The following is a 13917-nucleotide window of genomic DNA, read 5'->3' as shown; positions in this document are numbered from 1 at the left end:
CTTTCAAGATTTATTCTTGGGACCAATTACAGCATCTATGACTCTATGGCAAAATCAATCAGTGTTGCTAATATGACATCATAAGTGACTAAGCAACTCTCCTGAATAGTATTATGGCATCATTGAGTACAAATGGCTTTGACAGAGCCACAGAGTGTGAGGCTAGGAGCCAGAGGGATGATGGCACTAACTCATTTCTTTAAAGGGTGAAGAAATGTAATCAAAGTTGGCAAATTGTACTAAAATATTGTTTTTAAATCAGTTAAAATACACTAAAAGCTAATGATATAACAGTTATAAATGTTACAGCATTAAACTGTCATTTTAATTACAAAAGCACTCCTTTTAAAGTCACAATTGTCAGCTAATACAAAACATTTTCAGGTTGGGTGTATTACAGTGTGTTACAGTATCCTATATTTACTACCAGTCACTGAGGATTTGTATCAGAAATAGAGGTCCCTTTCAAAGGATATACTTTGAGAAAAATCTATGGCGCGCATAAGAATGTAAAATGAGATTTATGCAGGTTTTGCACCTCTTGCAGTTTTCGGGAAAAAAATGTATTTTTTCCAGCAGTCCCATTTGTTCTCAAATAAAAACACAAGGAAAATTAGGACAAATCCTGTCATAACTCAGTACTCTAGCTAATAATATTGATTCTTGTGGCTGGTGAGGCTGTTGTAAGTAGATTTTTAGCCATGCTCGCAATGTAGCTCTACAAATGGCAATGTAAGTTGGTTATTCCTACTCAAAGATCTCATCAACTATTGTATGAACTGCCATTCAATTTGATGCAGATATCCAGTGTCCCTAGAGGACTAATCCTACTGTTGATCCTGATTATACTTTTAGTGCTTCTTGCTGGTTGACTTTGTTGCTTTTACTGAAATATCTTAATAACTACAAATTTTGCAGATATATTATTGGTTCCCAGTGGATGTAGCTGTATGTGGCCAGTGAGACTGACCAGCGAACGAGGCAATTCATAAATACCAAAAAGCAACTGCAAATGATGTGAGTATCATCATCATCATCATCATCATCACCACCACCACCACCGTCTGACATCAGACACGCGGCCAAAGAGAAACAGTTCCAGCAATTTCATTAGAGATTAGTACCAGTAGTTCTTTAAAACTACCATGCCCAACAAGGAGGACCAGCATACTAAATATTATCAGCCTTCTAAAACAGATAGTAAACCATTCAATTACACATTAGAAAGGTTTGGCTTTTAAGAATAGCTGCATACACACAAGAAGCAACAAGCAGCCTCTTAAAACCCCATATGAATGGCCTCTTCAACTGCAGACACTGACCATCTAACAGTCCCCTGCTCATTGAGCAGCTGCTCGTTAACTATCTCACAGAGCTACCCCGGGGACCTAAGAGTCCTTGCTCCAACCTGATTGGTAGTCACTGAGAGGAGGTGATAAGACCGACAGAGGTCAATGAATGTTCACATCAGGGAATCTAGGAGTCTTTTAATCCAGCTTCACCAGGAAGTCAAATCAAGCTGTTCTGTAAAACTAAAGCCTCAGCTACTGTACTGGTGAACATGCTAAACTTGCTAAAGATGTTAGCATTACCACTATATAACATGTTAGCATGCTGATGTTAGCGAAGCACCGCTGTCAGAGCTTCTAGCATGACTGTAGACTTACAGGCTGCTCACACATTCAGATGCAAGAAACAGTCTCTCCATTCACTCTCACAAGCCTGAAGTTTGTGGATGTGTTCAGTTAAGCATATTATTTACATATAATAATAATTCTTAATTAATACAGACTTTTATTTTCACATATTGTGTCTATACTAGGGCATAACTAAGCTGTTAATTTCCCGTGTCATGTGTTTCTATGCATAGTTTTCAAGTCCCAGTATTTCATAAAATTCAGTTATACTGAATCAGGAAGTTGTTTGATCACCTTTTCCCATATTTGTTTAAAGAGATTTACAAAAATCTCTTTAAACAAAGTTGAACCTTTCTCAACTTATCCATGTCGAATTGCTGGGAGACTGGAGTCTGAAAGTGCAAAGGAGGTGCTAGGAGGCTGTTTGAAGGTTTCATTCACAATGAACAGAAATGTGCTGCACCTGTCATTGGAGTCAGCATTAGTGAAAGGGGAGTTTGTCGTATTAGACTAAATTAATTAGCATCAAATAAGTTCCAGCAATAGTAGAGCTCATCTTGATAAACTGTACGGAGTCATGAATGATTATTTAGCTGTGGATCATAAGCGTCATGTGTGATGCAAATATACATAAATATGGGAGAAGGTGCCCAAAAGTTAGAACAATATAAAAAACATTTTTGTGTTGGAACTCCAACCTTTCAATTTGTATCAAATCTTCCCTCCCACTTCCCTCTCCATACACATATCCACTCGACTCTCAAACTTTAATAACATTCAGTTAATGAGTCAATATAAACTGAGCTCATATCTATCCACAAGTTCAGTGTGGGTGCAATTCAGAAGTAAATGTTTACTTCTTGCACTTGAATTGAGGCTAAAATGAGACTAAATCAACTGTGGAAGGGAGATTACCATTGACCGACTGTGAATTATGAGGAAGACAGTGACTGTTGAAGAGTGATGACTTTCCTGACAGTACTCCAGGCTGTTTTCTGTGTGACTAAACTGAGATATGTTTTTTTTTTTTTTTTTTTTTTTTTAGCATTTTAGCATTTTAGAAGTTTGCATGCAAGAATTGAATTAAAAAAAAAAAACAAAAAAAAAAAACAGATCTAAAGTAGAAAAAAATGTTAGTTGACTGTAACACCATTTAATGCCAAATAAGCCCCTTATCGTGACTGAATGAAAAGTCAAATGTGTGGTCCAGTCTGTTATTCTTCATTTCTGTCTGCTGAAAATGAGTTTGTGCACATGTATGAGGAGTGCATGCATATATTTGTCTGTTGCTGTGCCTGTAAATATGTGTGCAAATCTGTACCATAGTTCAGAGAGGAATACTTTTAACTCAGCAGTCTTTATTACATGAGATTATAGCTGCACACATGGTTATAGAGTGCTACTCAACAGAAGGGGCCCCGCCGTTGAGGACCCTACAGCAGTCACATATCAGTGAGATATGGATTTTAACAATCAAATATTTTTTACAGGTATTTATCAAGCAAACATGCGCTGGTTTCAGCTTCTCAAATGTCAGGATTTTCAGCTTGTTTTTCAGCTTCAGAAAGTTGAATATTTCTGTGTCTGGGACTGTTTTCTTCTAAAGTCTAAAATAAATACAATATATACACAGTGTAATGTACAAAAAAAAATCAATATCAATCATTAATGGCCTCAATTAATGACACCTGTTGCTACCTCCAGGTGCACTATGCAGACAGTGTGCATGTGCAGTATTATATCGAGAACAGCAAGTGTCTTTGGTTTGGCATGCACATTATGCGCTTTATGTCACACAAAAAGAAACGGGGTTGAAGTTCACGCCATTGTTGCTGAGCCAAAGTTAAAGTTCACTTACTGAACAAGATAAGCAGTAACATTTCAAATGGCAACAACTGAAAACAAAAGGGTTTACCTCAGCTTGCATTACCAGTGTGTCTAAGGCTACTGCCTTTAAGACTACAGGAAAAAACACAGCCCACTCATTCATTTTGAATGGCCCAGTCTGTCAATGCAGCAGGGGTGCCAGTGTAGAGGGCTCCACCAAAAAGTTGAAGGCTAAAATAGTTGTGAAGGAGTTATATTGTCTTCATACATACCAACATTAGTATTATTGGAAAAGATGTGGATTGTGGTCCAAACAATAAGCAGCAAAAAAAATGCAGAAGAATGCTTCGTCATTATGGTGTGGACCTGTTTAACTTTAATGCCTTTTCATTCAGTCTTCTACAACACTTTCAGAAACATAAAAATGCTCAGTAAAGAAAAGGAGAATATACCATTGTACCAATATACCAATAGTATTTTCAGCAAATAATGATGGGTATATTAGTTGAATATATTTCATGAAACTGGAGAGGCCTGAATAAACTCAGCGAAATAAAGCAGGTTATGAAGAGGATAAAACAGCTAAAGTGTTCTCACAGGAAACACACTGAATAGCTACCAACATATCAAAGATAAAACAAAGGTGGTCAGGACAGGTCCTCTCACCTTCCTGCTCTACTGATTCTAGAGGTGTAGTGACATGATATACAGGTCTATTCCATTACAGGTTGAACTGCAGAACTCAACAGGAGACTTTCAGTGTTACAAGGTCATCTTCTTTCTGCAGTTTCATTTCAATAATATATGTGGAGAAAATAATGGTGATGTTAATTTAACAGGAACTTAGCCATCTTGGATCATGCGGCTGTATGTATGTGTAACATACAGGGCCAACATTGATGTGGTCCTGTGGTCCTGAACAAACAAAGAGGACACTCACTAACTCTGAGGATGAAGATGGGAATATTGTAGTTGATTCATTGGAAATTAATACAGCATTTAAAATTGTGTGAACAGATGTACAAATCAGAGTTCTGAAGTCCCACACAAACTTAAACTGCCTGAAAATTTCTAAGGAAAGTAAGAAAACTGCGGATAAACAGCTAAGCACAGCTGAGATGACAGAAGCCACAGGTGTACTGAAGGCTGGGAAAACAGCAGGACTGGATGGCTTATATAAACTTTTTAAGATATATTGATAGCTACTCTGCAGGAGATGTATTTGGACTCTTACAGTAATGGTGACTTATCTGCTTCAGTGAGAAATGTTTTTGATTATCTTGCTTAAAAACAGGTAGAACTAATACTTATGAATACACAAATCCTTGTCAAAGAGGCTAGAAGATGTATTTTCAGAAATAGTGCAGGATGATCAAACTGGGTTTATAAAGGGAAGACAATGGTTTTATGATGTAAGACATGTTCTCAATATCCTACAAAACCGAAAGGGAGAAAGGGAGATAGCTCTTCTCTCACTTGATACAGAAAAGGCCTTTGATAGGGTTGAATGGACCTATGCCATTATCGCCAGTTGGGAGTTGGAGACCATTTTGTTATTGGACTACATTATTACATCGCAACCCTATAGCTGAGGTACTAACAAATGAGGAGGTGTCTGAACCCTTTAATATCACAAGAGGCTGTCCTCAAGGCTCACCTTTGTCACAGCTTCCCTTTTTTCTAGCTATGGAACCATTAGCAATAGCAGTTAGAGCTAATGGACATACAGGGGGATTAAAATTGTTGAGAGATCACAGAATAACTCTTATTTGTGGATGATGTAATTTTGTTCCTAAAACAACAAGACACATCCGTGCCTGCACTGTTAGATCTGATCAGACCGTTTGATAACATCTCTGGATATAAAATGACTGCTTTAAAAGCACACCTAAGTTACTTAATGAAAAGGAGAAACAAAATCCTCACATATGTGTATCTTGACTTATCTAAGCATTACAACACAAAAGGCCTCTGCACACTATCCTATTTCTCTGATAGGGAGCAGAAAGGTATTAAGAATGAACATATTACCTAAATTCACATATCTATTTTCAGTTCTGGCCAAAGAAAGGACTAAGTAAAATATTTGACTTCTATAAGGAAGAGGTTAAAATGATTTTGGAGGAAATCTCTTTAATACATAACATCCCAAGGAAGCTTTTTTTTTTCTTTTTTTTTTTTAAAATTTCTTCAATTGAGGAGTTTTATCTCTTCTATGCAAAACCGGTCATTGGTAATTCCGGCACTTCCATCCTCAGAAAAAAATATTACCAAGAATTGCAATAGTAATGGTTTGATTTCATGAATATACAACCAGCTCGCATCTGGCCATAATGAGGCCTCAGTATCCAAACTTGATGCATAGAGGGCAGACTTAAAAGAGGACATTTCAAATAATAATTGGAAAAAGCCCAGTGAGGGGCTGAGACACAAACAGCCAACACTAATTTAAAGCCACTTCAATGCAGTGTTGATGCAGTCTTATGTAACCCCTGTCGAATTGAATTAATATATACATAGCAATACACCTGACGTGTTTTAAATGTAATGAGGCTCAAGGAACCTTTACACTTTGTATCTGGAAGTGTCACAAAAGAAATTCTGGAGAAGGCGATCAACGAAATGAGAATCATTTGGTCATGAATATTCTACTAGACTCAAAGATGACATTACAACACCGGTCTAACAGATCTCAAATTGATGTACATCTTACATAAGAGAAGTATTAATTTGCAGGCAAAACTGATACCTTTTAAGTGGAAGAAAACTTGCACCTACAATAGGTTCATGGATCAAGAACATGACGCAATGTATGTCAAGGAGAGAATAACAAATAGCTTCAAAAACAAACTGGGTGCTTATGAAGGAATTTGGAAAGCATTTAATCATTTTAGCACAAGTGGAGATATAGATATATATATACACAGGTGGCACGGTGGCACGGTGGCAACACTGTCGCCTCACAGCAAGAAGGTCCCGGGTTCGATTCTCGCTGCGGGCACCGGGATGTGTCCTCCACCATGCCTTCGGTGCCTGCTGCTCGAGGAAAAAAAAAAAAAAAGGGCCTTTCTGGGCCTTTCTGTGTGGAGTTTGCATGTTCTCCCCGTGTTCACCTGGGGTATCCTCCGTAAAACATACCCCCACTAAAAACATGCAAGAAGATCACCACCTGACCAATGGTGACAAAACGCAATTGGGTCCCCGGGCGCCGCTTGGATGGCAGCCCACCGCTCCTGGTCTGCCGTGGAGGAAGGACGACCAGGATGGGAGAAATGCGGAGGACGAATTTCACCTTCGTGTGCAGTGTCCAGTGCATGTTGTGTGATAATAAAGGGGAATGTCTCCCCCTGATTCTTCTTCTTCTTCTTCTTCTATAGGAGAGCTTCCACAGGAGGACAACTCAGGGAAGGGTACTGCCATGGTGTAACTTTTTTTCTGGTTTATGTATAGCTTAGCTTTGTTAGAGGTACTATTGTATTTTATGACTGATGTTGTCACACGCTGTATTTTGATTTGGTTCTACGTGCAAGGGAGACGTGACGAGAGAAAATAACTTGGTGTGTGTGGGGATGGGAGGAGGGTTGTGTGAAACACTTGCAGTGCTGTATAATAACACTGATGTTTGTACAATGAAAAATCAGTTCAGGCATTTTTTTTTTTTTTTTTAAAGTTGTCCTGACTTGAATATTTGTTAATTACACACAAATCTAATGTCAGAAAAGATTGTGGTACAACATGCACAGATGGACACAGTCAAATACCAAAAGCATTATATTGGCTCAGATTTATACAGTATATCCTGTGTCATACAGAATCTGGTATCATCATAGCACCAGACAGGAGGCAGACAATGGCTGTGTGCTACTCGGAAACATCAACAAGGTCGACATCCTGTCAGACAGACGGGAGCCTCTCAGCATAAATCATGCCAAGTGCAAAGGGCGCTGAGGCTTCTCAGGTCAACAACATGTCAATGCTGAACCTTGAAATTCATCTATCTGTTACTCAATCTGTGCTTCCTAGACTTCCCCTCCATTGATGGATGGAGGGCTGTTTTGGGTTGAATGCCCCTTAAAGGTGTGGTCAAACAGGCACCTGCATCAAATTCAGGTGTGTTGCTGATTTGGCCAAGCAGAGCAGGGAGACGGACACCCAATTCACCCTGGTGCCATATTTCCATTCAAAACGTCAAAGTAAGCCGATAAATGAGACAACAGCAGAGGAGGAGTCAGCGCTGGTGAAGCTGTAGCTTGTAGCAGGTAGAAATACAAAGGCTGATGTCATAGACGGCCACGTTTACTATGTCAAATGTGATTGGTGTTTGTTTGGATGAAACGGCTGAACTGATCAGCTGATGTGGCGGATATGATTTATGCGTCCTGCCTGGAACACCGTAAAGCATCACTTCTGCACATATTTGACTGCAGCGTGTTTATAGCTGCGACATTATGATGCAGGAGCTGTGATTAGGTGCCATTTCAGCCGGTGGCATCATGTCAGCAAGAATGGGAGATGATTGGATGCAAACTTGTGCGTGCTTCCTCATAAAGCAGACAGGCACTGTGATTGGCTGAACAGATAACCATTGGAGAATCAATCAAAGTGTAGTGTTGCAAGACAACAGGTTTTTTTTTTTCTCTCTTTTTTTACATTTTCCTCTGCTGTTCCTCTCATCTTTTATTGCCTCCTCTCCTTTTTCCTCCCTTTTAAAACACTGGCACAGAGCTCAGCCAAAACTAATCGTTTTTTATTCATGCTTTTAGCAGGCCAGCAGAAAGTATTGGATTTCCTTAAGATGGAGCAGGAGGCACAGTTTAAAAACAGCATTATCCTTCCAATAACCTTCAATCAGTTAGATTCCATATTAAACAAAAACACTGCTAATGGGGCCTAAAGAGCTCTGGCACCCATACACATACACATAAATTGTTACTATCCTCTGCTTTCTCTGTAAGCCCTCCCAAGTGTTGTAGTGATGGGCCAACCACCACCTGAATGCTTGGAAACACACACACTTGCTTGTTAGAGAGGGCAGTTGCAGGCATTTGGTGGGAAGTCTGAGATGCTGTTAGCACATTGGGAACCAGCTTGTCTGCTGCCATTGATATCTGCCCAGTCTGACACACACACACACACACACACACACACACACACACACACACACACACACACACACTACATCAGACCTCATTTGACAGCACAGCCAACAGAAAATGGGCAGAGATGTTCTGAGAGTCAGTCAAACGCCCCCATTGGCTGAGCAACCAAAACAAACTCCCAATTAGAGCAGATCGTTAGAGGCTATGCAAAGTAAACAGCTGTTACCATTTTGGACAGTTAGCTGAATGGAGCTCACTGTGTGCTATCAGCCAACAGAGAGGCTCGCAACAGCCTCAGTGAACTGTGACGTCACAAAGACTGCTGAGATAATTTGAGAAGTGTGAACAAAGATTTGCCGCCAGCAATATGGCCAGTCTCCTCTCTTGCAGAAAAAAAGATCACTTTTCTGAGTTGAAGCTATTTGATGCCAATAAACAGGAATCAAACTGGCTCTTCTACCTGTGTTTAATGCTAAATGTGATTAGGATCCTGTACTGACAGGTGACTGAATGTCTCGACTCACGGTGTGTACAGATCATTAAACCACATCCAGCTCTCCAGAGAGACTCCTCACTTCTTCTTCTTCATCATCTTCCATTCAACCCAGCTCCTCTTTTTCTTCACACACACTCCCTCACTCTGTTTTCACGACAGATTAGATCCTTTCTCTCCTTCATAGCTTAGACGGATTACAAAGTTTCCCAAGCTATAAACCTATCAATATTCACTTTTTGAGTCCAAAGGTGATAAATCGTGTCCATAAATGCACCACACAGGGGGACAGAGCAGTGGCTCACTCACACGCACATACACACAGACAACTGGCATCGGGTGTCACGTATGCACAAATCAGGAAGCTCATTAAGTGGCTCTCTGTTTCGGTGCAACCGTGTCAGTGTGCGCTGCACTTATGTGTGTATGTAGCTGTAGTCTCTGTATATGATGGGCTCTGCCTTTGTTCATATGCACCATATGCATCTTTATAGGACTGATTTGGGTCACTAAAGCAGACACACACAGACACTCTCTGATTGGACTCTTTATCCAACCATGGATACATTGTCACCCTCTGATTTACAATTGATTTTTCCTGCATTAAGAATATTACAGTGCATTGTATGGGTTCACATTCTTCCTTGATAATCCAATTTCTTTCTTGTGGAATTGGACCATCAGCTTCACCGTTCTTTGATGTCTTGGTTTTTTTAGTATCCGTTAACTTGAAAATTGTCATAAGCCTCTTGGTTTTGCGATAATATCTCAGCAGCACAATCTCTCTTTTTTCTCTTCTCCATTCACTAAAAAAGTTTTTAGGGATTATCTTTTGGCTTATTAAACTTGGCTTGTTAAGTTATGATTAAGAACATGACAACACGGTCGTGTGAGTGCAGGATTTGCTACATGATTTAAGTCTCGAAAACAGCCACTTAGAATGGATTGAACATTAATCAGAGATGGGTATGTCAGATCAATCAGCAGACTCTGAAGTGTTGAAATGATGATGTGACTTACCACCTCTTCATTACATTAGATTCATTTGGCAGACACATCAAACTATGTAGGCGCATCTGCAAAAGCCTCAGTAATGCAGACATTTCAGCAACATGAATATAGAGTAGCCTACACACTGCAAAACCAGTCATACAGTTTTTCCATGGCTATGAGGTACCCCTACTCCATGGACTACAGCGCAGATAGCATTGCAAAAGGTTTTTGTAACTCGCCCAATCATTGGCCGGTAATTAACTTCATTACTTAATTACTAAATACGTGAATGTAGCATATTATAAATAGTTTTCCAAGCACATATACATATTCACCACACAGGTAAACATCAATCCTTGTGAAGTACTCATACCTGAAAAGAAATGATGGTGCTGCAACTGACAGTAAACATTATAACCATAAAATATGATGCAATATGAAAATGTTGAAATATCAGAACGTGAAAAACATAAAGAAATAAGGCCATTAAATATTACTCTATTGCTTGAACTGACTTACTGATTATGCACATTATTCCATCCATCACACATCCCTCCAAGATAAACAACTGAAGGTGTGTTTAGTGCTACAATACAGGTGCTACTTTGTTTTCTTAAGAAATGAGACGCCAGTCTGAGCCAGCATGGGGTGTCGATGTGAAGTTTGAAAAGGTAGCTTTTCAGCCTGTGGCAAATGATGACTGGTGACTGCTTTCCTGACATCAGTGGTGGGTTCATTCTACCAGTGTATGGTCGACAGAGAAGACCCTTGACCAGGATCAGAGGCAATATTGTCCATAGAATGATACAGGGACAGGTGTCCACAGGTGGAAGACTGCAATGGTCGGGCCACTGAGGTGGGTGTGGTCATTGCTTGGAGGAATGAAGGAGCAGCTCCTCTGACTGCCCTGTAGACCAACACCAGAGTCTTGAACTGGATGTGAGCTACAACAGGGAGTCAATGTAGTTACCAGAGAAGTGGAATGTTGTGGGAAAACCTGAGGAGGTTGAACACCAGACAGGAAGCAGCATTCTGGACTGACTTCAGAAATCTGGAGCTTTGGTGAGCAGGGAGATGCAGCAGTTCAGGCAGGACATGACAAGTGCCTGGATAAGCGCCTTGCCTCTTTCACTGACATGGACCATGCCAATAAGACATAGATTAATTACGGTTTAATGCATATTATAGATGGAGAGCATAGCTGATGAATGATAATACATTAGGATGAAGGTAGAGGGATGAAGGGAAGGAGGGATGGGCTAGGGGGCTACAGTGTTTGATGAAAATGGCCGTTCATGGTTCTGAAGTGGACAGGCTGCAGTACAATCATCCCTTACCCTGATAGAACCAGCTCATCCTCACCAGAACAGCCATAAACTCCAGTGGCCATAGTTATTGTGACAGGAGTAAAGGAGGTCGTCAGGTGATGCATTCTAAAGAGCAAGAAAGTCCACAGATGGAGGAGGTGGGGTGGGTGGATGGGTCAAACAAACAGGACTTTTGCCAAGGAGCCTGCTGTTTGTGTCCCTTCTGAAGCCCAAAACTTGCATAATGTACTTCATGTACTGTTACATCACAGTAACATACTTATTTTAACTCCAACCACGATCGTTTCCCAAACATAACCAAGTACTTTGTTACCTAGCCGGGGGTTTTGGTCCCAAGTGCAGCTTATATCAACTGTAATCTTAGACTTGGCAGGACCAGATAAGCAGCAACAAGTACACAGTCTCTAGTAATGTACAGTGAATCAAACACCAAGCAGACACAGGCAGGCAAAGATCCAGGAAGTGCAGAATATCAAGTCTCTGAGTCTCTTTAAGTGTTTGGTGCAGCATACACCAAATGGTCTCAGGCAAACAAGGATTCAGGAAGTGTAAGGCAAGACTTGTGGTTGGGGACAAAAGGCTGAGATATTGACCAGGGAACAGGAAAACAGGCAGGCTCAGCAACAGGAGATCAGTCCACTAGTAACTGCTGGAGAGTCTTTCATAGAAAGAGTGACAGTCTGGCAAAGAGTGAGTGTGGCAGAGCAGCTTAAATACTGCACCGATTGCTATGAGCCTCAGGTGTGTGATCAGGTGAGCAGGCAGGTAGGTGTGGCTGAGTGTGGAAAAGTACTGATGGCGCAGGTGAGCAGATGAGGAGACAATGGCAGCAGGTAAGAGAATTGAATATACTGTGACAACCACATCATGACTAAGATCCAGTACAATGAAGGTTTTGTAAATGGTCATATTTGTAGTTTTGGGAGTCATTGGCAATCAACCCATTCAATCATTTAGGTCTGAAGACATGTTGGAAGGAACAAAAGCTCATTCTGGTCCAAATATTGCAAATTTCTTTATGCACCTAATTGATTTCTTGTTGAGTGGAATTACACACCACTGGGGAATAATGTCTTTATTAGGCTGCAGTGAGAATGACGCCCTCTTGGAGGTAGGCAGTCTGAATGAGACGACCGACCACAGCAGGAACATTTACCGCGACAAGCAAATATAGAAAAATAAAGCTTCATCCAAAGCTCAAACACCTGGCTGATCCCTGTCAGCTGCACTGAGAGTGTGATTAGATCTGAGCCAGAATATGAAGTTAAGTGATTGATGCTTGACTCTTTGAGCTTTGTGTTTGAATCTCACTGTAGTTGTGTTTGTATCCGTGTCAGTGTGTGTGTGTGTGTGTGTGTGTGTGTGTGTGTGTGTGTGTGTCAGAGAGAAAGTGAGTGATTTGGGATGTTGTGTTCCTGAGAGAAGAACTTTGTGCTTATCTGAAACACCACATGGCCTTTCTCTCCCCTCACTCACTATCAAAGCTGCCATGACCAGGGGGAGTGGTTAGAGAGAGAGGGGAGAGGGAGAGGGAGAGGAAGAGGAAGAGGGAGAGAGACAAGGTGGGTCAAGAAAGACAGCATTGGTAAATCATGATTCTTTTTCTTCTTGTTATTATCAATATTTGTATTATATACTGCTGTATTGTAGTTATACTAAGTACCATATGTATAGGGAGAATATTCGTTTGTTTACATTTTTTTTGCTTTCATTTCAATTGTGACTTTGATGGAAAACATACATCTTCTGACATTCTGACAGCAAGGTTGCTGAATAATGGTTGACCATGAGAACCAGTCTGTAACACCATCCTGCGCATGCACATGATGAATATGCAGGTGCCACTTGCAGGTGTTCATCCAGGTATCTCCGGCAGTCAGGAAGAGTGAAATAGAGCGTTCTCACAGAACAATAAAGGGACAGTGGGTTGTTTGTTTGAACACTTCAAGTGATTTATGTTTAAGTCAGTGTCCACACTGATTCTGCACCTCACAACTCACATCCAGTGTCGGCCTCCTGGGCCATTGCAGGAAATAGTCTGGCTGTTTTGTAGAGAGGTGGAAAGTTAAGCATGTGGAGATTGCAGGAGACCAGGACTCAGCACAGACCAGCAATTTACATACATTTATGGACCCTAACCACAATCTGTCGCTAACTTAACCGTATCATAGTGGCCATGTGCAAATATAATGGAAAGCGACAATTTTAGGACAGGAATTTTAGTGACAACATTTGCATTGGAAAACAAAGAAACAAACAGACAAAACATCGTTGAATGTAATCCAGGATTTTGCACAATTGTTCAGTGTTACAGTTCTTGACTGGTGATCGGTTTAAATTTAATCCTCATCCTTACAAGTGATCTCTCGTGAATCTTGCAAGTAAAAACCATCAGTGTGAGGGTAGTGTGTAATAGTGCTGCAAACCTCTGACCAGTGTCTAAATCACATGTAGTAAGTAAATAAGTAAGTTAGTAAAACTTTATTGACGCCTCAGATTGATCCATAACCTCGGAGCCCTTTTTCAGATGACCTGAGAGG

Source organism: Chaetodon auriga, chromosome 7 (genome assembly GCF_051107435.1).
Source record: "Chaetodon auriga isolate fChaAug3 chromosome 7, fChaAug3.hap1, whole genome shotgun sequence".
In the NCBI taxonomy this organism is placed as follows: domain Eukaryota; kingdom Metazoa; phylum Chordata; class Actinopteri; order Chaetodontiformes; family Chaetodontidae; genus Chaetodon; species Chaetodon auriga.
Note: the sequence above shows the minus strand (reverse complement) of the source record.